At 50.3% G+C, this 24,554-nt stretch overlaps 1 pseudogene; it reads left to right on the top strand.

Annotated features, from left to right (window-relative positions):
* Nucleotides 1-24,125, top strand: part of LOC137846706 (very low-density lipoprotein receptor pseudogene) — a 666,922-nt pseudogene extending 642,797 nt beyond the window's left edge.
* The last annotated feature ends 429 nt before the right edge of the window (nt 24,126-24,554 follow it).

The following is a 24,554-nucleotide window of genomic DNA, read 5'->3' as shown; positions in this document are numbered from 1 at the left end:
TTCAAGGTAGTCTTTAACAGGCCATTGTATCGTTCAAGTTTCCCGGAGGCTGGTGCATGATAGGGGATGTGATACACCCACTCAATACCATGTTCTTTGGCCCAAGTGTCTATAAGGTTGTTTCGGAAGTGAGTCCCATTGTCTGATTCTATTCTTTCTGGGGTGCCATGTCGCCATAGGACTTGCTTTTCAAGGCCCAGGATGGTGTTCCGGGCGGTGGCGTGAGGCACAGGATATGTTTCCAGCCATCCGGTGGTTGCTTCCACCATTGTAAGTACGTGGCACTTGCCATTGCGAGTTTGAGGGAGTATGATGTAATCAATCTGCCAGGCCTCTCCATATTTATATTTCAGCCATCGTCCTCCATACCAAAGAGGCTTTGACCGTTTGGCTTGCTTGATTGCAGCACATGTTTCACAGTCATGAATAACCTGTGCTATAGCGTCCATGGTCAGGTCCACCCCTCGATCACGAGCCCATCTGTATGTTGCGTCTCTACCTTTATGGCCTGAGGTGTCATGGGCCCATCGGGCTATAAATAATTCACCTTTATGCTGCCAATCCAGGTCCACCTGAGCTACTTCAATCTTAGCAGCCTGATCCACCTGCTGGTTGTTTTGATGTTCTTCAGTAGCCCGATTCTTGGGCACATGAGCATCTACGTGGCGTACTTTCACAGCCAGGTTCTCTACCTGAGCAGCAATATCTTGCCACAATGCAGCAGCCCAGATGGGTTTGCCCCTACGCTGCCAGTTGTTTTGCTTCCATTGCTGTAACCATCCCCACAGGGCATTTGCTACCATCCATGAATCGGTGTAGAGATAGAGAACTGGCCATTTTTCTCATTCAGCAATGTCTAAAGCCAGCTGAATGGCTTTCACTTCTGCAAACTGACTCGATTCACCTTCTCCCTCAGCAGCTTCTGCAACTCGTCGCGTAGGACTCCATACAGCAGCCTTCCATCTCCGATGCTTCCCCACAATACGACAGGACCCATCAGTGAACAGGGCATATTTCTTTTCATTCTCTGGCAACTGGTTGTACAGTGGGGCTTCTTCAGCACGACCCACCTCCTCCTCTGATGATATCCCAAAGTATTTGCCTTCTGGCCAGTCCATGATCACTTCCAATATTCCTGGGCGACTGGGGTTTCCTATTCGAGCCCGCTGAGTAATCAGTGCAACCCACTTGCTCCATGTAGCATCAGTTGCATGATGCGTAGAGGGGACCCTTCCCTTGAACATCCAGCCTAGTACCGGCAATCGGGGTGCTAGGAGGAGCTGCGCTTCAGTACCGACCACCTCCGAAGCAGATCGAACTCCTTCATATGCTGCCAATATCTCCTTTTCAGTTGGAGTATAGCGGGCCTCAGATCCTCTGTATCCCCGACTCCAAAACCCCAGGGGCCGACCTCGAGTTTCCCCAGGTTCTTTCTGCCAGAGGCTCCAGGTGGGGCCGTTCTCCCCAGCTGCAGTGTAGAGCACATTCTTTACATCTGGTCCTGTTCGAACTGGCCCAAGGGCTACTGCATGAACTATTTCCTGCTTGATTTGTTCAAAGGCTTGTCGTTGCTCAGTTCCCCATTCAAACTCATTCTTCTTACGGGTTACTTGGTAGAGCGGGCTTACAATCAGACTGTAATTTGGAATGTGCATTCTCCAAAACCCCACAACACCTAGGAAAGTCTGTGTTTCTTTTTTGTTAGTTGGTGGAGACATAGCTGTTATTTTGTTGATCACATCCATTGGGATTTGACGACGTCCATCTTGCCATTTTATTCCTAAAAACTGGATCTCTCGTGCAGGTCCTTTGACTTTATTCTGTTTTATGGCAAAACCGGCTTTCAGAAGGATTTGGACTATTTTCTTCCCTTTCTCGAAAACTTCCTCTGCTGTGTCACCCCACACAATAATGTCATCGATGTACTGCAGGTGTTCAGGAGCTTCCCCCTGCTCTAGCGCAGACTGGATCAGTCCATGGCAAATGGTAGGGCTGTGTTTCCACCCCTGGGGCAGCCTATTCCAAGTATATTGGACTCCCCTCCAAGTGAAGGCAAATTGTGGCCTGCACTCTGCTGCTAGAGGGATGGAGAAAAATACATTAGCGATATCAATTGTGGCGTACCACTTGGCTGCCTTCGATTCAAGTTCATACTGAAGTTCCAGCATGTCCGGCACTGCAGCACTCAGTGGTGGCGTGACTTCGTTCAGGCCGCGATAGTCCACTGTTAGTCTCCACTCGCCATTAGACTTTCTCACTGGCCATATGGGACTATTGAAAGGTGAATGGGTCTTGCTGATCACTCCTTGGCTCTCCAATTGACGAATTAGCTTATGGATGGGGATCAGGGAGTCTCGGTTAGTGCGATATTGCCGCCGGTGCACAGTTGTGGTAGCGATTGGCACTTGCTGTTCTTCGACCCTCAACAACCCCTCAACAGAGGGGTCCTCTGAGAGACCAGGCAAGGTAGATAATTGTTTAATGCCCTCTGTCTCTAAGGCAGCTATACCAAAAGCCCACCGGAACCCTTTTGGGTCCTTGCAATATCCTCTTCTAAGATAGTCTATGCCAAGGATACATGGAGCATCCGGGCCAGTCACAATGCGGTGCTTTTCCCACTCATTCCCAGTCAGACTCACTTCAGCCTCCAATACAGTCAACTGCTGAGATCCTCCTGTCACTCCACAAATATAGATGGGCTCTGGTCCTTTATAGCTCGATGGCATTATAGTACATTGTGCACCGGTGTCTACTAAAGCCTTATACTTCTGTGCGCGTGATGTGCCAGGCCATCGAATCCACACAGTCCAATAAACTCGATTGTCCCTTTCCTCCCCCTGGCTGGAGGCAGGGCCCCCCTAATCCTGGTCAGAATCTTCTTCGTTTCTGTGTTTGAAGGACTGTCTGCTGGAAGTTGGAGCAGCAAACTTTTCAGAGAATCCCTTTTTCCTGATTGTTTTCTTTTGCAACTCACGTACCCGTGCCTCTAGGGTCGTGGTAGATTTTCCATCCCATTTTCTCATGTCCTCTCCATGGTCTCGTAAGTAAAACCACAGGGTGGCACGGGGTGAGTACCCACCATATCGTCTTCCTTGTGTGGGTGAACGCCTACCCCTGACAGCTGAGACACTGCTTTGTACAGGTGCGGAGGAGAATAATCTCTCTTCAAGTTGGTGAACCTTTTCAGAAAGTTTCTCCCAGGTGTTCTCTTTTGGTTGGTGGACACTGGTTGGTTCAGGTGGGGAGGACAATAGATTCTCTTCAAGTTGGTGAACCTTTTCAGAAAGTTTCTCCACAGCTGAGACGCAGGCCTGTAAGGAAGAGGAGAGACTTTCTTCGTACTGCCGGAGTTGTTTAGCCACTTCATCCACTGTGGGTTCCTCATCCTCTTTCCAGGCCATTATTGCCAATGAGCTGGCATATGATGATGGTGCACTCCGTACAAACTTCGGCCACATGGGTCGTGTACACCTGACTTCATCTGGATCTTTGGATGTTTGTCTGAGGTCTGGATCCTCATAAATCACTTCCCGTACGGCTAATTCCCTCAGGTACTGGATTCCCTTCTCCATAGTGGTCCACTTGCCTGGTAGACATAAAAGTTCTTCCTTGAAGGGATACCTTTCCCTCACAGCTGAGAGGAGACGCCTCCAGAGGCTGGTGGATTGTGCTCCATCTGCAATTGCTTTGTCAATGCCGGCGTCTCGAGCAAGGGATCCCAGCCGCTTGGCTTCCCTGCCGTCTAATTCCACACAATTGGCTCCAGAGTCCCAGCACCGGAGCAGCCAGGTGACAAGCTGCTCACCTATACAGCGACCAAAATCTTTTCGCACATCTCGTAGCTCGCGCTCGTTTAGGCTTCGGGTAGTTACTGTTGATTTTTCGACATCCTCATCTTCCTCCTGAATCCTTGATGGCCCAGCGTCGTCGTCATCTTCGTCATCTCTATACCTAGATTTGGCGGAAGCCTTACCTGGATTGGCAGAAGACTCTCTGCGTTCTAAACGACCTGAATCTCTATACCATTTTTTCACCTTCTCTATAGGGGCAGCTTGCACTGCTACTGCTCGTTTCTCTGACTTTGTTACAGAGTCTGCCACAGGGGTTGGAATACCCTCTGCAGGGTCAACTTGCACTGCTACTGCTCGTTTCTCTAACTTTGTTACAGGGTCTGCCACAGAGGTTGGAATACCCTCTGCAGGGTCAACTTGCACTGCTACAGCTCGTTTCTCTGACCCCGTTACAGGGATTGGAATACCCTCTGCAGGGTCAACTTGCACTGCTACAGCTCGTTTCTCTGACACGGCCACAGGAGCTGGAGCGGCTTCAGGAGCTGGAGCAGTTGCAGGAACTGGAGCTGTAGCGGCTACAGGAGCTGGAGCTGGAGCTGGAGCAGTTGCAGGAGCTGGGACTGGAGCAGCAGTAGGAGCTGGAGCTGGAGCGGCTTCAGGAGCTGGAGCTGGAGCGGCTTCAGGAGCTGGGACTGGAGCATTTGCAGGAACTGGGACTGGAGTAGCGGCTGGAGCTGGAACTGGAGCGACTGCAGGAACTGGGACTGGAGCGGCTGCAGGAGCTGGGACTGGAGCGACTGCAGGAACTGGGACTGGAGCGGCTGCAGGAGCTGGGACTGGAGCGGCTGCAGGAGCTGGGACTGGAGCGACTGCAGGAACTGGGACTGGAGCGGCTGCAGGAGCTGGAGCTGGAGCGGCTGCAGGAGCTGGAGCTGGAGCGGCTGCAGGAACCGGATCTGGAGTGGCTGCAGGAGCTGGAACTGGAGCGGCTGCAGAATCCACCGTAGGGGTCACAGTGGCCGTTGGATCTGTCACAGGGCTTGGAGTGGCCGCAGGGTCTGTCACTAAGTTGATAGCAGTATCAATGGCAGCTCGATAGGCATGAGCCAGGCCCCAGCACGTTACAATGATTTGTGTTACTTTGGAACTGCCAGAATCATGACACCTTTTTTTCAAGCATTCTGCCAGTTTTTGAGGATTTTGCCATTGTTCAGGGGTGAATTTCCAACACACTGGGGGTGCCAACTGCTCTAGATGCCTGCCCATATCCACCCATACTCCCTGCCACCCACAACTATACTGCCTCCGGGCAGATCTCCGGATGAGCTTCCTAAGTAGTTGTTTAACTTTAAGCAGAACCTGAAGTGCATTCAGGAGGCAGAACAACAAGACTATGGTATTCTGAGTATCCCAGAAATATTCAATATCTTGGAGAGCTATTGTGACAATCTCAGGGGATAAGAGGGTGGTGAAGGAGGAAGGCAGAGTGATCCAGGAGGATACAGGGGTGGTGAAGGAGAAAGGGAGAGTAAGCAAGTAAGGAAAAATATCCTCCCCTTTCCCCTCCACAGATTGACTCCCTAATGGAAAAAAACAATAGGTATAATTGCTAATAGTTTCCAAGATACAGTTTCCAAAGTACAGAGTCGACGATGTTACTGAATACAAATAACAAGTTAGAGTCATGACCACATATTTCATCGTCTCATAAGCCATTGCTACAACACACAGTACCATAATGATCTGAAACCAGGGCCCGGAGAGGATAAACAACACGACAGAGAGCAAATACGGAAAATAATGTACTATAATACTCAATTTGGAAAACAGGCGCAGCAGAGTTGAGATTAAAGCAATCAGCATTATGACAAGTGACTATTAAGCAGGTCTAATCCTTACACCAATTTTAGTTTAACACACTCTGGTCAGATCTGCCATTATCTCAACCTTTCGGGCCCCACGTTGGGCGCCAAAAAGACTGTCGTGGTTTAACCCGGCCGGCAGCTAAACACCACGCAGCCGTTCGCTCACCCTCCCCCCTCCCTCTCTGGGACGGGGGAGAGAAATGGAAAGTGAAGCCCATGAGTTGAGATAAAGACAGTTTAATAAGACAGGAAAATAATAATAACAAAATAATAATAACAATAATAACAATAATAACAATAATAATAATATGGTGATAATAGGGAAATAATAATAATATGTACAAACAAGTGATGCACAATGCAATTGCTCACCACTCGCTGACCGATGCCCAGCCTAACCCCGAGCAGTCCGGCCCCCTTCCCCCGGTTAGCCACCCCTATATATTGTTTAGCATGACGTCAGATGGTATGGAATACCCCTTTGGCTAGTTTGGGTCACCTGTCCTGGGTCTGTCCCCTCCCAGCTCTTACTGCACCCCCAGCCTGCCCGTTGGCAGGACAGAGCAAAAGGCTGAGATGTCCTTGGCTTAGTATAAGCACTGCTCTGCAACAATTAAAGCATCGGGGTGTTATCAGCACTCTTCTCATCCTAAGCCAAAACACAGCATTCCACCAGCTACTAGGAAGAAAATTAATTCTGTGCTAACTGAAACCAGGACAGGGTGAGGGAAGAGGAAGTCAAGAAGAGCTTGAAAGCTTACCTTTGTAGATGTAAGAGGGTAAGAGGTAATGTTGATGCTGCTGTAACAATGACTTCAGTCTTGTATGGCCCTTACACAATTTTCAAGAGTAATATTAATCCCTCAACTAAAACATTAGTCGACCACCTTGACAGGAATCCACTATTGTAATGCAGAACTCAAGGTATCACCTGAAGAAAAACTCAGCGTAGATCGCCATTCCCTTACCTTCCTCTTGCTCACCCTAATCTCTGCCCTTAACACTAATATTAAAATGCTCTATTTAACCCCAGACTTCTTGCCATACCTAAAAAAAAAAAAACTAAACCATAATGCTTGCCCATACCCTAAACAGAGACCTGACACCACAAGCAGAACACCAAACAATCCAACTAAATCTTTCCTTAATCTCTAACGCAGAAAAGTAAAATCTAGTCCTTAGGGGACTAGAGAGAGGTGAGCTCTGCCTCAGGGTTTCCTGCCCCAGCAGGAGGAATGTGGCTGTGGCAGTGACTGTGAGGTCACTTCTGCCTCTGCACTTGATAGGGCAGAAGCAGGAACGTGTCACAGAAAGGGACTGGGAGGTCACTTGTGTCTGGAGGTGGCAGGTCAGCCTTGGCTTCTCCCTGGGATCTGCACTTTTGGGCTGACATCTGGCAGTGACCCTGCTAGGCCAGCAGAAGGCACCTGCTTGGCATACTGACTGTTGGCATTGTTTCCTTGCAGCACTGTGTAGGGCTGCGGAGGTGTCATAATGAAGTTCTTCTAGCAGTAGCATCACACTAACCACCACATCCCACAGACCCCAAGACTAGCCCTGAGCCAGACAGGGGGGTGCAGGGTCTCCTCTCCCAGTGGCCGTGGTCAGGCCTTGGCTCTTCTGCTTCACTAAAACCAACCAAGATTTTTCTCAACACAGCGCTTTGCCTGTCTGTAACCATGGCCTCAATTGTTCTGCCCTAACAAGGCCGTGGAGAGGCTTTGTTAGTAACAGCCCTCAGTGGGGCCCATTAATACTCCAAGTCATTTCTAGTTTTCCTTCTGACTTTAGCTTCTCAGGTGGTTACATCACTCTCCTCTCAGCACCTGAGCTGAGTACAGGGGGACAATCACTTCCCTGGACCTGCTGGCCACACTGCTTCTTATGCAAGCCAGGATGCTATTGGCCTTCTTGGCCACCTGGGCACACTGCTGGCTCATATTCAGCCGACTATCAACCATCATTCTCAGGTCCTTCTCTGCCTGGCAGCTCTCCAACCACTCATCTCCCAGCCTGTAGCTCTGCTGGGGGTTGTTGAGCCCCAGGTGAAGAACCCAGCACTAGAAACGCCGAAAATAGAAGAGCAGGGAGCGACCTCTTCGCTGTATTCCTGGCAGCAGCTTTGGGGAGGCGTCTAGGCTTCTGGGTTTGCCCTGAGCAAGACCCTCCTGTTACTGTGGTGCTAGGAGGGAGGCCAGCTGTGACACAGGGCTGCACAGTGCCTGCTGCTGCCTGCAGCCACAGGGATGCGACTACAGAGGCAACAGGACTGTCACCAAGGCCTGTGAGATCTGATGGCTTATCCGAATAAAAGACCACAGGAGAACACACTGAAAGCCAAAAGAGAACAACAGTGACAAGGCCACGTCCTGCTGCTGGCCATGGCCATGGCTCCAGGGAAGCAGCAGCCCCCACCCATGTAGCAGCTGGGCTCTTGGCCCAGAGCCCCTCCTGTGTGCTGGGGCTGCTCCCCCAGCTCCAGAGGGGATGGGAAAAGATTGCAGCTGATAAAAATATAGTTCTGGTGGTGTTTTTGTTGTTGTTGTTGTTGTTTTGTTTTTCATTTTATTTATTATGTTTCTCTACATAACCTGCTTCTTTCAATAATTAGATGACCGGGTCACTGTAAATGAAAAAATAGAAATAAGAAAATCATGTAGCAGGTTAAGGATAACATAATTTAAATCAAAAGAAAGAATTTGTAGAAAATATTTATAGAGAAATATAGTAACAAAAATTTTCCTCACAGTTCCTGAAATAATCAGGGGACTCACAAACATTATTGATTGCAAAGAAGCATGTATCCAAAGAGTTTCCTTACTGCATCCTTGAACTCCTTGTTCCTCATGCTGTAGATGAGGGGGTTCACTGATGAAGGAACAACTGAGTAGAGAACTGACACAATAAGATCCATGGATGGGGAAGACATGGAGGGGGGCTTCAGATAGGCAAACATGACAGTGCTGATAAAGAGAGAGACCACAGCCAGGTGAGGGAGTCACGTGGAAAAGGCTTTGTGCCGGCCCTGCTCAGAGGGCATCCTCAGCACTGCCCTGAAGATCTGCACATAGGACAACACAATGAAAACAAAGCAACCAAAGACTAAAGAAACAGTAAACACAAGTGCCCCAACTTCCCTGAGGTAGGCATCTGAGCAGGAGAGCTTGAGGATCTGGGGGATTTCACAGAAGAACTGGTCCACAGCATTGCCATGGCAGAGGGAAAGGGAAAAGGTGTTGGCCATGTGCAGGACAGCATTGAGAAAGCCACTGCCCCAGGCAGCTGCTGCCATCTGGGCACAAGCTCTGCTGCCCAGGAGGCTCCCGTAGTGCAGGGGCTTGCAGATGGCAACGTAGCGGCCATAGGCCATGACGGTGAGAAGGGAATACTCTGCTCCAACCAAGAAAGCAAAGAGAAAGAGTTGGGCAGCCGTAGTACATGGGGGTGTGGAGGCGGTGGTGGCAGGCTACGGCGCTGAGGATGAGGCCGTTGCCCAGGAGGGCAGCCAGGTAGATGCCCAGGAAGAGCACAAATTGCAGGAGCTGCAGCTCACGCTTGTTTGAGAATGCCAGCAGGAGGAACTTGCTCACAGAGCTGATGTTCGGCATTTGCTGACTTTGGACATAGAACCTGTGAAATGAAAGAAAATATACATGTATAGACTGTTATGAGTAAAGTCTCTGACTAAAATTCCCAGTGAAAGCCTTACCTTCCCCGTTTCCAAGAGGACCTTTTTCTATCTCCTTGTCTGGAGCCCTGCTTCATGCTTGCTGAGTGTCCTGTACACAGCAGCCACCTCTGCCCATCAGCCCCCAGTGGGAAACCTCTGCTCCACTGCAATGGTTAATGTTGCTGTGGAGGCACATCTTAACCAGAGGTCACATCCAGGAGGGCTGCTCTGTCCATCCCCTCGTTCCCAGCTGCTGGCTGCTTGCAGCACTCATCTGGGGGATGGATGAACACAGAGGTTGTGCTGAAAAACCACATCCCCTGCCTGCACATCCTAAAGAACAGCTCAGAAAAGCCCTGGTGCAGTCTGTAAGCAGAGAGAAGAGAAGGGTTTTTCTCAGGTTCATCACTAACTTGTTTGTGTCCCAATTCAATGGAATAGGAAGCTCAGTCACCTATGCAAATCCAACTACCCCATTAACATAGAGCCTGCCCCACAATCAGAGCAGGAAGAGGCAGGCAGAGAGTGCAGAAAGTGCCTTCTCTTTGCAGGCAGCCCCTGCCCTGCTCTTCCTTTTCCCAAGCCCCTGGGCTCCCCGGGCAGGCTGAGTGCAGGGACCGTGCTCAGCTCCCCAGCCCTGGGCAGCCCTGCCTGCACCCCCGGCTTCTCCTTCCTCCAGGAACAAAAGCTGCATTGCCTTCTAGCCAGAGACTTACCGGGTTCAGGGCTGGGAAGTGTTCTCCCCCAGTGAGCTCTGTGCATCCTTCCACTTCTGCCTGCCTTTAAGCAGTCTGTCTCTGCAGTCAGAGCCCCCAGCCCTGCTGCGCTGTGCAGAGGAGCTGCTCCTGGGCACAGCTCTCTCTGCACCAGGGCCCTCTTGCCACAAGCTCTCTCTGTCCCACGAGCCCAGCCCAGCTCAGCAGCACACACCCAGCCCAAGGCACTGCAATCATCCCTCTGGGGGCTTTGCTGATGAGCCCACGAACTTCAGGCACTCAGAGACAATTGAAGACATCTCTCCAGAAGTGCAAGTCAGAGGCAAGTTTCCTGCAGTGTCCCCCTGAGGGCCAGCACTGACACAGCCTCCCTTGGAGCTCGTTAGAGCAGAACCCTGGAGGCAGTGAGGACAAGGAGACAAAGGCAATGTGAAGGTGACACTGATGTGTAGGAAAAGTGGATGTGTGTCAGCAAGCACAAGAGCCAGGCCTTGACCTCCAGCCCCTTGGAAGGGAGATCCTTTCCCTTCACACCTTGCTCAGGGCTCTTTGTGAGGCAGTAGGAGATGGGGATGTGCATGGCCAAGTGCAGGAGAATGGTACAACCCCTGCCTGCTTCATGGGTAGAGGCAGAGGAGGCAATGAGGCCCTGGTGCTTTAACAATAAGCTGTCTCCTCATAGGGCTCAGTGATAGAGATAACAGCCATAGCCATGGACACAAAGACTGGGGTCCTGTTGGGACTTTTCAGCCTTGATACTCTCCACACCAGGCTGTCCTAGGTACTCCTAGACCTGTATATCATTTCCTGCTGGCTGCAGGCCCTCTTCTGCGTAGTGTTACCCCGGATCTGAGCTGTGTCTGATAACTAGGATGCTCTTGGTGGCCATACTCCTCTTAAGGCAGCTCCGTAGGAAGCTGGCCTAGCTCCTGGTGAGCAAGTAACACTGCTCGTATGGCATCCCTTATGGTGTCCCAGCCCTCCACCTCCTGGGCACTGCTCACTCAGCAGTGTCCCAGTCTGCCCAAATGTGTGGGGTTCCTCTTCCTCTGGTTCAGGACTGGGCTCTTCTCCTTGTAAATGTCAAGAGGTTTCTGTAGGTAAAATCCTGCAGTTTCTCAAGCTCCCACCACAATGATGCTCCATTCTGTCAGCTCTTCATGTCTGAAGGCAGGCAGTTCAAACTTTGTGTGTGATTGTGCTGTCTCTGAGAAGAGAGAGTTGCAGGAAAGTTTGGATAATACAGGAGTAACCAGTTGAATGGAATTGCAGCACAGTCACATAAGAGTAGGGAATGGAAGGCTGTCAGGTTCCACCTCTTCTGCGCTTTCTTCTCATGCATGCTGTCAGTTTGTCTGGAGCTGTGTCCTGAATGTTAAGGGGCCGTGCAGGTCAAAATTAGAAGTGCCAAAGCCCGCCCAGGTGGAGCTCAATCAGTCTGTGACTCTCAAAGACAATGAAAAACTCTTTATAAATATACTATAAATAAAGAAGGATTTAGGAGAACCATCATCCTTTATTAGATATGCAGGAAATCTGTTGACGATCTTGAGATAAGGTAAAGGCTGAGGTACTTAATGCCTTCTTTGTCTCTGACAATAGCAGTGAGACCAGTTTTTCCCCTGGACATTTCTTCCTCCTCATGGCCAGTGCCAACATTCCAGGGCACACTTTGTGGCAAGTTTTTTTCTCCTGCTCTTTCCTACTACCAAAGGAAGCTCCATCAGGGTGGAAACCACTCCTGAAGTAGGCATCCCAACCCAGCAGGCTCCTTGCGGCCTCTCAGCCAAGCAGACACAAGTCACCTCAGCAGCATCTTCTAAGCCAGGGGCCTGCTGCTGGCCTTGCAGCTTCTTGGCTAGACACAGCCAAGCCTTGTGCCTCCTGCTGCCCACTCACGGACTCAAGCAGAAGGGACAGGACAACCCATCTTGGGGCCTTCTTTCTGCCTGGGTCCTCCTGGGTGTGTAGGCAGAGGGGATCCCCCAGTCAGTATGCCAAGCAGGTGCCTTCTGCTGGCCTAGCAGGGCCACTGCCAGATGTCAGCCCAAAAGTGCAGATCCCAGGGAGAAGTCAAGGGTGACCTGCCACCTCCAGACACAAGTGACCTCCCAGTCCCTTTCTGTGACACATTCCTGCTGCTGCCTATCAAGTGCAGAGACAGAAGTGACCTCACAGTCACTGCCACAGTCACATTCCTTCTGCTGGGGCCATCAGACCTTGAGGCAGAGCTGAGCTCATCAGAGCATCCCAACCCTTCTCCTCCTTGTGGCCCACAAGCTGATCAGATCCATGGCCCCTCACTTTTGTTTGGAGTTACGGCTTGTTTAGGTCTCTTAAGCATTTTTCTAGTGTTAAATAGACCATTTTAATGCTAGTGTTAAGGGCAGAGATGAGAGTGATTAAGAGAGTAAGAGCTAGGGGAACCGCCTATGGGCTGAGTTTTTTCTTTAAGGGATACTTTCAGGACAGTCTTAACCTTAACCTAACCCTGAGTAGTGGATTCCTGTCAGGGTGCTGAGTAGCTTTTAGGTGTAGGAATTAAGTTTACAGGTTGAAGCCAGGGAATAGCCTCATATAACTGTTTTATGTCAAGGTTACAACAGTATCAGCAGAACCTGAACACTCTTACCTCTACAAAATCCTTAATTTCTGCAGGCCAAGCCCCTATTCCCTCCCCCAAATCTCACATCTCTGCTGTCCATTCTTCTCCTGATCCCTCCATCTCAGTTATCTCATTGGGATCAGCTTTCCGATGGCTTTCATGATCTCAGAGTATTCATCACACCTCTGTTGGCTACTCTGTATCTGAGAAAAGTGGGACTTAAGACACGCTGGAAAAGGACACACAAGTCCATCAGAGCACCCTGCACAATGTGCCCAGCAGCTCTGCACCATCACAAAAGTGCGGTTCCTGCCTCCAAGTTTTCTTTCCAGAATGGCTCCTATGGATCCAGGGTAACTTTTCCCAGGCACTCACTTCCCTAGGCCACACCACTCTTGCCCACAGACCCCACGTGTCTCTCCAACCCTTCCTTCTTCCCCTGCAGTAGTGGCACCTCACCGCAGCAGGTTGGTGCATCTCCAGGCTCAGGGGTGTTTCCTGAGGGCCTGCCCCGTGTGGGGAGTGGTGGGGAGGAAGAGAGCAAGGTCATCTCCTGGGGCATGGCTGAGCACAGCCCAGCCATCCCGCACCGCGGGCAGGCCCCTGCTCCCAGGCTGAGGCACACATGCAGGGTGGACATTTCTCCATCAGCCCAGCTTCACGCAGGGCCCTTCAGCCCTGTCCCCCACCTGGGACTCACCACTTCCTTCTCGTCAACCCACAGACATAGATTGCTTTCCATTTGGGGACTCAGGCAGGACTTTAAGGATCTGCTAAAGCCATAGATTTCCTTGTTTCTCACAGCCTTCTCACAAGTCTTTCTCCTGGCCCTCCCCATCGCCCAGCACTGCCTCTCAGGTGGCACTCAGTGACCCTTCAGAAGGGCCTTTGGGCTTCCTCAGCTGTCCTGGTGCTTATTAGCACCTTCCTGGCTCCTTCCAGGGCCTTCTTGTCCCTCATGAGGACACTGGCTCTGGCTGGGATGGAGTTGCTCTCTGCAGAACAGTCCCTGCAGCGCTGTGTTTTTGACGTGACCAGAACAGTGTTGGTCACCCACGGCTGTGGTCGCTGTCCCTGAGCAGTGTTTGCACAACATCGAGGCCTTCTCTGCTTCTCACTCTGACCCATCACTGACTCGACTGCGGGTGGGCACTAGGTCTGGAGGGCTGTGACTGCTGACCCAGCCTGACCAAGGGGATATTCCATGGCACATAACGCAGTGTTCATCAATGACACCTGAGGCAGGCACTCCAATGCAACAGTTTTTCAAAGGCTTATTGAGCATCAGTCTGCTGGTAGGAGATGATGAGATATTGCCTTTTTACCCATTATTGGGTCTTTTTTGTGTTTATCTGCATGTGAAGCCACATTCTCAAATAATAAAATAAATAACAGATAGAAGGACAAGAATGATATTATATAAACAAAAATAAAAACTGCCACTAATATTTGCAGTCGATTGCCCTAACGGTTTCTCAGCAAACCTGGGTGTCCTATTAGTATTACAAGTACACTAATGATGCTGAAGAAGCAAGTATTCAAACAATTTCCTCACTGCAGCCTGGAGCTCCTGGTTCCTCATGCTGTAGATGAGGGGGTTCACTGCTGGAGGCAACACTGAGTACAGAAATGACACCACCAGGTCCAGGAATGGGAAGGAGATGTAGGGGGACTTCAGGTAGGAACACATGCCAATGCATACCATCAGGGAGACCACGACTTCCTTAGAACAAAGACACCTCAGATTCACTTTTCCCTCTGAAAAATACACCTAAAAATTCTTTGGATGGTCACTCATTTTATGAGGTCCTAATCACTGCCCACTGAACACCTTGTCCCTGAAGATCCCCTGACATCTCCGGCAGCTCCAGATTCCTCTGCAGGCCTGAATCGGCCATCAGCCCCACTGCAGGAGGTGCAGTCCCATCGAGATCAATCCAGTTGTCTACTTTGGAAAGTGCCAGGATAAAGAGAGCTCTTGGTGCAGCCCTTGATCCCTCACAGAACACCCTGGGACTTTTTAAGCCTGAACTCCACAAAGATGCCCAGATAACAGAAGAGCAGGGAGCAACCCCTTGGCTGTATTCCTGGCAGCAGCTTTGGAAGAGGCGTCTGGGCTTGTGGGTTTGCCCTAAGCAAGACCCTCTTGTTACTGTGGTGCCAGCAGGGAGGCCAGCTGTCACCCATGGCTGCACAGTGCTTGCTGCTGCCTGCAGGAATTGGGATGCCACTGTAGAGACAACAGGACTGTCACCAAGGTACACGAGATCTGATGGCTTATCCAAATAAAAGAGAAAAGGAGAAAAATGTGGAGACCAAAAGAGAGTAACAGTGAAAAGGCCACGTTCTGCTGCTGGCCATGGCCCTGGCTCCAGGGAGGCAGCAGCCCTGACCCAACCTCCATCTGACACCAGGGCTCATGGTCCTTAGCCCCTCCTGCATGCTGGGTCTGCTCCCCCAGCTCCAGAGGAGATGGGAAGAGATGATAGCGGATAACAAAGTGGTTCTGATGTTTGTTTTTGTTTTAGTTTTTCTTTTTGTGTGTGTGGTAAGCCTGCTTCTTTAGGTAATTAGAAGATTGGGTATTTAAAATGAAAAAAAAATAAAAAATCAGGTAGCAAGTTAAGGATAATATTATTTAAATCAAAAGAAATAATTTGAACAAAATATTTTAGAGAAATGTAATAATTGTTTTTTCTTTGCAGTTCCTGAAACAATCAGGGAACTCACAGTCATTACTGATTCCAAAAAAGCAGGTTTCCAAAGAGTTTCCTTACTGCATCCTTGAGCTCCTGGTTCGTCATGCTGTAGATGAGGGTATTCACTACTGGAGGTACCACTGAGTACAGAACTGCCACAACAAGATCCATGGATAAGAAGGAGATGGAACGGGGCTTCAGGTAGGCAAACATGGCAGTGCTGATAAACAGAGAGATCACAGCCAGGTGAGGGAGGCACGTGGAAAAGGCTTTGTGCCGGCCCTGCTCAGAGGGCATCCTCAGCACTGCCCTGAAGATCTCCACATAGGACACCACAATGAAAACAAAACAAACTAATGTTAAAGAAACACTAAACACAAGTGCCCCAACTTCCCTGAGGTAGGCATCTGAGCAGGAGAGCTTGAGGATCTGGGGAATTTCACAGAAGAACTGGTCCACAGCATTGCCGTGGCAGAGGGAAAGGGAAAAGGTGTTGGCCATGTGCAGGACAGCATTGAGAAAGCCACTGCCCCAGGCAGCTGCTGCCATCTGGGCACAAGCTCTGCTGCCCAGGAGGCTCCCGTAGTGCAGGGGCTTGCAGATGGCAACGTAGCGGTCATAGGCCATGATGGTGAGGAGACAGCACTCTGAACCAAAAAAGAAGAATAAAAAGAAGACCTGAGCAGCACAGCCTTGATAGGAGATGGCCCTGGTGTCCCAGAGGGCATTGGCCATGGCTTTGGGCAGAGTGGTGGAGATGCAGCCCAGGTCGAGGAGGGCGAGGTTGAGGAGGAAGAAGTACATGGGGGTGTGGAGGCAGTGGTGGCAGGCTACGGCGCTGAGGATGAGGCCGTTGCCCAGGAGGGCAGCCAGGTAGATGCCCAGGAAGAGCACAAATTGCAGGAGCTGCAGCTCACGCTTGTTTGAGAATGCCAGCAGGAGGAACTCGCTCACAGAGCTGATGTTGGGCATGTCCTGCTTCTGGGCATGGGGTCCTTCCCAAGGAACAGAAAAACACTGAGAGTTTATCAGAGTTATCTTAACAGAGTTATCTTACAAAATATATATATTTAAAAAAAAAAAAAACAACCTATTTTTCTTTTATGCCTTCATTTCTCATTTCAGAGGAAAAATCATTCAATTTTTCATTTAATACCTCCCAAATGATTCTCCACTTCCATTCAGACTTTTGGCAGGTCCCTTTCATGAGTTCTGGCTGCTGCTGCTAGAGGGTGTCACTGAGAGCAGGGGACTTGCTGTGGGCAATGTGGGAGTCAGTCCTGCCCAAAGTAAGTGGTAAAGATCATGTAGTGATTTTTCATAGAATCATAGAATCATAGAATATCTTGAGTTGGAAGGGACCCTTAAGGATCATCAAGTCCAACTCTTGACACCGCACAGGTCTACCCAAAAGTTCAGACCATGTGACTAAGTGCACAGTCCAATCTCTTCTTAAATTCAGACAGGCTCGGTGCAGTGACCACTTCCCTGGGGAGCCTGTTCCAGTGTGCAACCACCCTCTCTGTGAAGAACCCCCTCCTGATGTCAAGCGTAAATTTCCCCTGCCTCAGCTTAACCCCGTTCCCGCGGGTCCTGTCACTGGTGTTAATGGAGAAAAGGTCTCCTGCCTCTCGACACCCCCTTACGAGGAAGTTGTAGACTGCGATGAGGTCTCCCCTCAGCTGGGGAACAGGCCCAGTGCCCTCAGCCGTTCCTCGTACGTCTTCCCCTCTAGGCCTTTCACCATCTTCGTAGCCCTCCTCTGGACACTCTCCAACAGTTTCATGTCCTTTTTATACTGTGGTGCCCAGAACTGCACACAGTACTCGAGGTGAGGCCGCACCAGCGCAGAGTAGAGCGGGACAATCACCTCCCTTGACCTACTAGCGATGCCATGCTTGATGCACCCCAGGACACGGTTGGCCCTCCTGGCTGCCAGGGCACACTGCTGGCTCATATTCAACTTGCTGTCTACCACGACCCCCAGATCCCTCTCTTCTAGGCTGCTCTCCAGCGACTCATCGCCCAGTCTGTACGTGCAGCCAGGGTTTCCCCGTCCCAGGTGCAGGACCCGGCACTTGCTCTTATTGAACTTCATGCGGTTGGTGATCGCCCAGCTCTCCAACCTATCCAGATCCCTCTGCAAGGCCTTTCCACCCTCATTCAAGTCCACAACTCCTCCAAGTTTGGTGTCATCAGCAAACTTGCTCAAAATACCTTCTATTCCTACATCCAGATTGTTTATAAAAATATTGAAAAGCACCGGCCCTAAAATGGAGCCTTGAGGGACCCCACTGGTGACCGCCCGCCAGCCTGACGCAGCCCCATTTACCATAACCCTTTGGGCCCTGCCCGTTAGCCAATTGCTCACCCATCGTATGATGTTTTTATTTAGCTGTATGGTGGACATTTTGTCCAGTAGGATCCTATGGGAAACCGTGTCAAAAGCCTTGCTGAAGTCCAAAAAAATCACGTCAGTTGGTTTCCCTTGGTCCACCATATGGGTGATCTTATCATAAAAGGAAATCAGGTTAGTTAGGCAGGACCTACCCTTCACAAACCCATGCTGGCAGGGACCAATGACTGCTTTGTCCCCCAGGTGCGCCTCAATAAGTTCGAGAACCATCTTCTCCATGATTTTACCAGGCACTGACGTGAGACTGACAGGCCTGTAATTGCTAGGGTCTTCTTTCTGACCCTTCTTGAAAATTGGCACAACATTTGCCAGCTTCCAGTCTACCGGGACCTCTCCAGATTCCCAGGATCGTTGAAAAATAATTGAGAGAGGTTCCGCGATGACGTCCGCCAGCTCTTTCAGCACCCGGGGATGAATCCCATCCGGACCCATGGACTTGTAGGGATCCAGGTGGAGTAGCAAATCCCGCACACATTCAGGGTCGGTTGGGAGTTTGTCATCCCCACCGTCCCGGTCCTCCAGCTCAGGGCACCCTGGGTCCCGAAGCCCATCATCGGCATTGAAGACAGAGGCAAAGAAGGCGTTAAGCGTCTCTGCTTTGCCTATGTCATTGTCTGTGAGGAGACCTTCCCTATCAAGGAGCGGCCCTATGTATTCTTTAGTTCTCCTTTTCCCATTCACATATCTAAAAAAAACCTTTTTATTTTCTCTCACAGACACAGCCAGCTTCAACTCTAGTTGTGCTTTAGCCACACGAATTTTCTCCCTACAAACACGAACAGCATCCCTGTATTCTTTCCATGACACCTGGATTTTTCTTTTGTCTCTTTTGTGGTAGCAGCCCCACTGTACTCAAAGTAAATCCTTGTGTGTCATCAACGTGGCGATGTCTTCATTGCAGTGTCCTTGAGAGAGCACATCAAGTCTGTGTGTTAGTCCTAGTGTCAACTGCCTTGTGCTGATGTCTCTCTGACCTACAGGACAATTGCACTCCTATGTTTGCCTGAAACAAACCAGGACACTGTTGAGAGCAGAGACATCCAGGATCAAAGCGCCCATCTCCACACCCCTAAACCAGTCCCCGTACTCCCCTTCCTCCAAGCACACCGAGGGCTCACCTCATGGGCATGTGAAAGCCCCATCCCCAGCCAGCCTGGGAACAAGACCAGCAGCAGCACGGTCAGCTGGAGAAGCCAGGAGGAATGCCAGCGTGCTGCTGCCAGGGGAGGCAAGGCCAGGGAGGGACAGATGGACACTCAGCAGACCCTCCTGTGCTGCAGCTCTGCACACAGAGGAGTCAGCTCATGCTCAGTGCAGGTGATCTGTGCTCACCTCAAGCTGGCAGAGACCTCCAAAAGACAGGGCACTGGGCACTGGAGGGTTTGCAGCTCCTAAACATAAGCTAGGATAAAACCTGAGAAGACCACAATGATGATGTTGGTGCAGTCTGTGGGCTGAGGTGTGGGAAGAGACTTCAAGAAGTTCATTGATGAAATATTGATCCCTCATTGCAATGCTCTAGCAGTCTCAGTCTGCAGTACAAACCTGACCACCTATTACCATGAAACCAGCCTCCACTCTACCGCAGGTATCTGCAAGCACAGGCTACAGAACAAGTCTTGCCTTTCAGGTAGCCCCTGCCTTGATCTTCCTTTTGAAATATACAATCATAAATGCCAATCTCTAAAGCGTTTTCTACTCCTTTCTGGAGAAACAGAGAGACCCAACCTGCCAGATGCTATCAGCCATTGGATGTACCAGCTGTAGGAGACCCCTCTGGCAACCCCACCTGCATGGCCCTGCTGCCAGAGCTTCACAGTGTCAAGAGCCTGCAGATGTGTCCTGCCACACGCTGCCCTCTGTTGTTGCGCTCCTCAGTGCCTCCAAGCCCTCTCTCCTCCTCTCCTCTCTGTGTGCCAGCTGCGGTCAGAGCCCCCAGCCCTGCTGCGCTGTGCAGAGGAGCTGCTCCTGGGCACAGCTGTCTCTCTGCAGCACTTGCCAGGAGCTCCCCTTGGGTCCAGGAGCCTGGCCCAGCTCAGCAGCACAGCACCCGACCATGGCATCGCTTGCTCTGTGCCCTTGGTCTCCCTGGAGGTGTCCCCAAGGCCTCAGGGCTGACAGCTCCCCAAGGCAGCAGGGTCTCTGCTGGGGTGTGGTGGTTGAAGCAGCCTGAAGTCATCACTGACTGCTTCTCTCTGTAGATGTCAGAGAGTGATTTTTTAAAGTGTGATTTGTGCTGTTGGACTGTGGTTGTCAAGCATCTTGTGCTTTATCCTGGCACACAGCTCAGCACCACATAGCTCATCCTCGCTATTGAAATGCTCATGTGTTGAGACAAGGATGGTTTGATAGCAAAGGAAAGGAAGAGATGTTGCTGCTGCTGCTGCTGATGATGATGATGATAATGTAGTTTAATAAATCAAGTGATGCACAGTGCAATTGCTCACCACACACTGACCGATACCCAGCCCGTCCCCGAGCAGGGATCCCCCTGAACCTGGCCAGCCTGCCTCAGGATCTCCTGTGTGGGTCCTTTGACCTTGCTTTGTTTTACGTCAAAATCAGCAGTGCTGGGACTCCATTCAGTCCACAGACGTCCACCATTATCTTCCACTCCCCATTAGAATTTTGCACTGTCCATATGGGACTATTAAAGGGTGAGAGAGCCTTGCTAATCACTCCTTGGCTCTGCAGTCAATGAACCAGGTCATGCAGGGGAGTCAGGGAGTCTCTGTTAGTGCAATACTGCCTCAGGTGCATGGCTGGTAGCGATTGGCACCTGCTGCTCATTAGCCATCAGCACCTCCACAGCAGAAGGGTCCTGTGAGAGAGTGGGCAAGGTAGACAACTGTTTGATGTCCTCCATCTCCAAGGCAGCTGTGCTAAAGCCCACCAATACCCTTGTGGATCTTTGAAGTACCCTTTCCTGAAGTAGTCTATGCCAAGGTTGCACAGAGCCTCCAGGCAAGTCCCGATGGGTTGCATTTGCCACTCCTTCCCAGCTAGACTCACTTCAGCCTCCAATACAGTTAAGTCTTGCGTTTGATTTGTCAGGCTAATAATCCTCAAAGTCCAATACACCCGATTGTCCTCTCCCTCCCCCTGGCTTGAGACAGGGCCTTTCTCGTCCTGCTCATAGTATTCATTACACTGTTTGGAGGACTGCCTGCTGGAGCATCAGTTTTCTCAGAAGAACCACTTTTTGTGAAAGGTTTTCCTTGTACTTTATGTATCCGTGCCTCTAGGGTAGAAGTAGATTTTTCCATCCCATTTTCTCATGGTCTTTCCACGGTCACACAGTCAGAACTACAGGGTTGCACGTGGTATGTACCCACTTGCTCATTGGTGTCCTAACATCTTGCTCATTGGTGTCCTAACAAGAGAGGGGGGACCAGAATGCTCTAAAAATATTTCCATGTAGGGAATGAGACACTAAGACACCATTCATTGAGTTTTCCCAGCTGTTCATCTGCAAGAACCTCTACTCATACACAAATCTCTTCCTCTTTCATATATCCAGCACAGTGACTGGGATGTGGAACACCCTCATCACTGTGCTGGTGCCTGACACCAAACACCTGCAGATGCCCGTGGCCTTCTTTCTGGGGGAGAGTTGTCCTCCTTGCACAGCTCCACCACCCTGCGCCAGATGCTGGCCTGCTTCCTGGCTGGGGACAGCACCCCCTTTATTCACAGAGGTGGCAGCACTCTCAGCTGCACCTCCTGCATGACTGCAGTGCTTCCTGCTGGGGGCCATGTCCTACGGTCAGCCCTGGGCTGTATGCCATCCCTGTTCTCTGCAAGGCTTGGGAATTGGAAGGCCTGACTCCAGAAGGCAGCTGTACCTGAACCAGGGGAATTTCTCTCATGTACAGGAATTCTTTCTCCTCCTCCCAGCTACAGTTCTGTGGCCCCAGTGTCATAGACACCTTCTGTGGTTTTCCCCCATTGCTGGAGCTGTCCTGCAGTGCCACGGTGATACTCATATTCTTTGATTTCATGATCTACATTTTGGATCCAATCTTCCTCTTCCCTCTCATGCAGTTTTCATGTGTGTGTGTCCCATGTTGGCAGGCCCAAGGCCTTATCCACCTGCTCTTCTGTCCACAGAAGTGTCACAGTTTTCTGTGATACTGCCATCACTGTCTGTGTGAAGCCCATAACAGCCCTCCTCAGAGATTTTAATGAAACCCTTTCCCAAGAAAACATCATCCTCCCGGTCACTCCTCAGGTTGCATAGAGGTGGTGTTGGAAGGGTGAGAGAGGTGCTGGTGGAGCTGCAGACGTTGTTATAAGACCTCTCTCAAAGACCTTGGAAAGGCCATATAAAGGAGAGACATTGATTTGGATTTTTAAAAGGCAGAGGTAAAAGGAATCTTCTACAAGAAGGCTAAACAGAAGGATGATTAAGACTAACTAAGGATTGATGAAAATGCCAGCATTAAACCTAGTTCTCTAACCAAACCTAAACTAAAAGCCTCAAAACTTTTCCTTATCCCAGATCTTGAGAAGGCACCTTGAGCAGAACATTAATCCCTCCCTCAATGCCTTTGCCATTCCTTTAACCCTGGAGGGTGACCTCTACTTCCTACACATTAACGTGATCATCTAACTCCCAAAGCCCTCCACCATGCACACAGCACATCTCAGCTTCAACCCCACTCCAACCCATAACCTCAGCTGCTTGTCCCCTTGGGGCAGGGCAGGGACTGTGAGGTCCTGCAGCAGTCCCATGGCGTTGGAAGAGGCATGTGAGGTGACAGGTATGTGATCAGATCAGAGGCCACAAGGTGGAGCTGGCTGGAAATGCTGTGATGAGGTCAGGTGTGCCTCAGGATGTGCTGGGCCTGCAGGAGGCACATGGCTCTGAAGGAGGCTGGGAGGTCACTTCTGCCTCTGGAGCTGATTGACCAGCAGAAGGAATGTGGCACAGATAGGGACCATAAAGGGCAGAAGCATGCACATGGCATTGAAGATGATGGTGAGGCACCATCTGTTCTGGTCAGGTGATAGGCCACAGGAAGGCTGATGGCATGGGAGTCATGCTTGAGGTATAGCTAGTGAGACCATAGAATCATAGAATGGCTCCTGTTGGAAGGGACCTTAAAGGTCATCTGGTTCAAACCCCCCAGCCATAAGCAGGGATGTCCCCCTGAGATCAGATTGCCCAGGGCATCATCTGACCTGCTCTTGATCAGCTCCAGGGATAGGGCACCTCTAAGATCTCTGAGCAACCTGTTCCAGTACCTCACTACCCACTAATCGAAGAAATTTTCTCCTAACCTCTAAGATAAATCTCCCTTCTTGTAGCTTAAAACGATTCCCCTTTGTCCTGATTGAGCAAAGAGTCACACTCCATCTTTTTATAAGCCCCCTTTAAGTACTGAAAGGCCACAAAGAGGTCACCCAGGAGCCTTCTTTTCTCCAGGCTGAACAGCCCCAGCTCTCTCAGCCTTTCTTCATAAGAGAGGTGCTCCAGCCCCTTGATCATCTTTGTGGCCCTCCTCTGGACCCATTCTAACAGACCCACACCCTTCTTGTGCTGGGGGTCCAGTCCTGGATGCATCACTCCAAGTGGGGCCTCACAAGGGCAGAGTACAAGGAGGAGAAGTAGAAGTGACCTCCTTCCACCTGCTGGCCACTCCTCTGCTTATGGAGCCCAGGATACAGTTAGTCTTCTGGGCTACAAGTGCAGAATGTACTGTCTCATTGTCGATCTTACTGTCTGTCATAGATAGAGATATTAAACAGCACCAGTCCCAGGACAGACCCCTGAGGTACAACACTTGTCACCAGCCTCCACTTGGACATAGAGCCATTGAGCACCACTCTCTGTGTGTGACCTTCAGGCCAACTTCTTTATCCACTGAATGGTTCACCCATCAAATGCGTATCTCTCCAATTTGGAGACAAGGATGTCATGTGGGACCATGGCAATGGTCTTACAGAAGTCCAAGTAGATGACATAGGTCTATCTTCTCTTGTTGTCTGATGTGGTCACTCCATTGTAGAAAGCCATCACATTGGTCAGGCATGATTTACCCTTTGGTGAAGCCATGCTGGCTGTCTGAGATCACTTCACTGTTGTTGGGAATTGGCATACAGGACGTGAACATGTGCCCGTGGAACAATTGTTCGATCTGAGCTTGCTTTAAGCAACCAGGGGTAGGCCTTAGAAATCTCAGGGCCTGCTGTAGCTGAGCAAGCCAAGCTGCCAGAGTAACTGTGAGAAGCTCCCACGGCAATGACTCCCACATCACCCAATTAAGGAACTCAGAAAATATTGTTATCAGCAGCTGGCCTCAAGGACTAGGTCTACGTGACTGTTAAGCACAAAGGGGGTTGTTTTCCTAACTTCTAATCAAAAGGTGGTGTTATTTTCTTAACAGTTTGTCTGAGTGCTTTTGACCAATAATCTTGTGTGAAACACTGTCCACCCCTGTAAAATTCACTATAAAAGTTGGGCTATTCGGGCAATAAAATGGTGAAGCATGATCTGAATCTGCTGGTGTCTGTCGTGCTTTCGTCCGTGCTTCGCAACAATTGTCTTGCATGTGCCTTGACATCGATTCCAGGAGGATCATTTACATGATCTTGCCAGCCACAGAGGTGAGGCTCACTATTCGGTAGTTCCATGGATTCTCATTTCTACACTTTTTAAAAATGGGAGTGATGTTTCCTTTTTCCAGTCAGCAAGGACTTCACCTGACTGTCAGGACTCATCAAATTTGATGTAGAGAGGCTTGGCAACTACATCAGGCAGTTCCCTCAGGACCCTGGAATGCAAGTCAT

Source organism: Anas acuta, chromosome W (assembly GCF_963932015.1).
Source record: "Anas acuta chromosome W, bAnaAcu1.1, whole genome shotgun sequence".
NCBI lineage: Eukaryota > Metazoa > Chordata > Aves > Anseriformes > Anatidae > Anas > Anas acuta.
The sequence above is the reverse complement of the archived record's forward strand: the minus strand, read 5'-3'. Positions and strand labels throughout refer to the sequence as shown.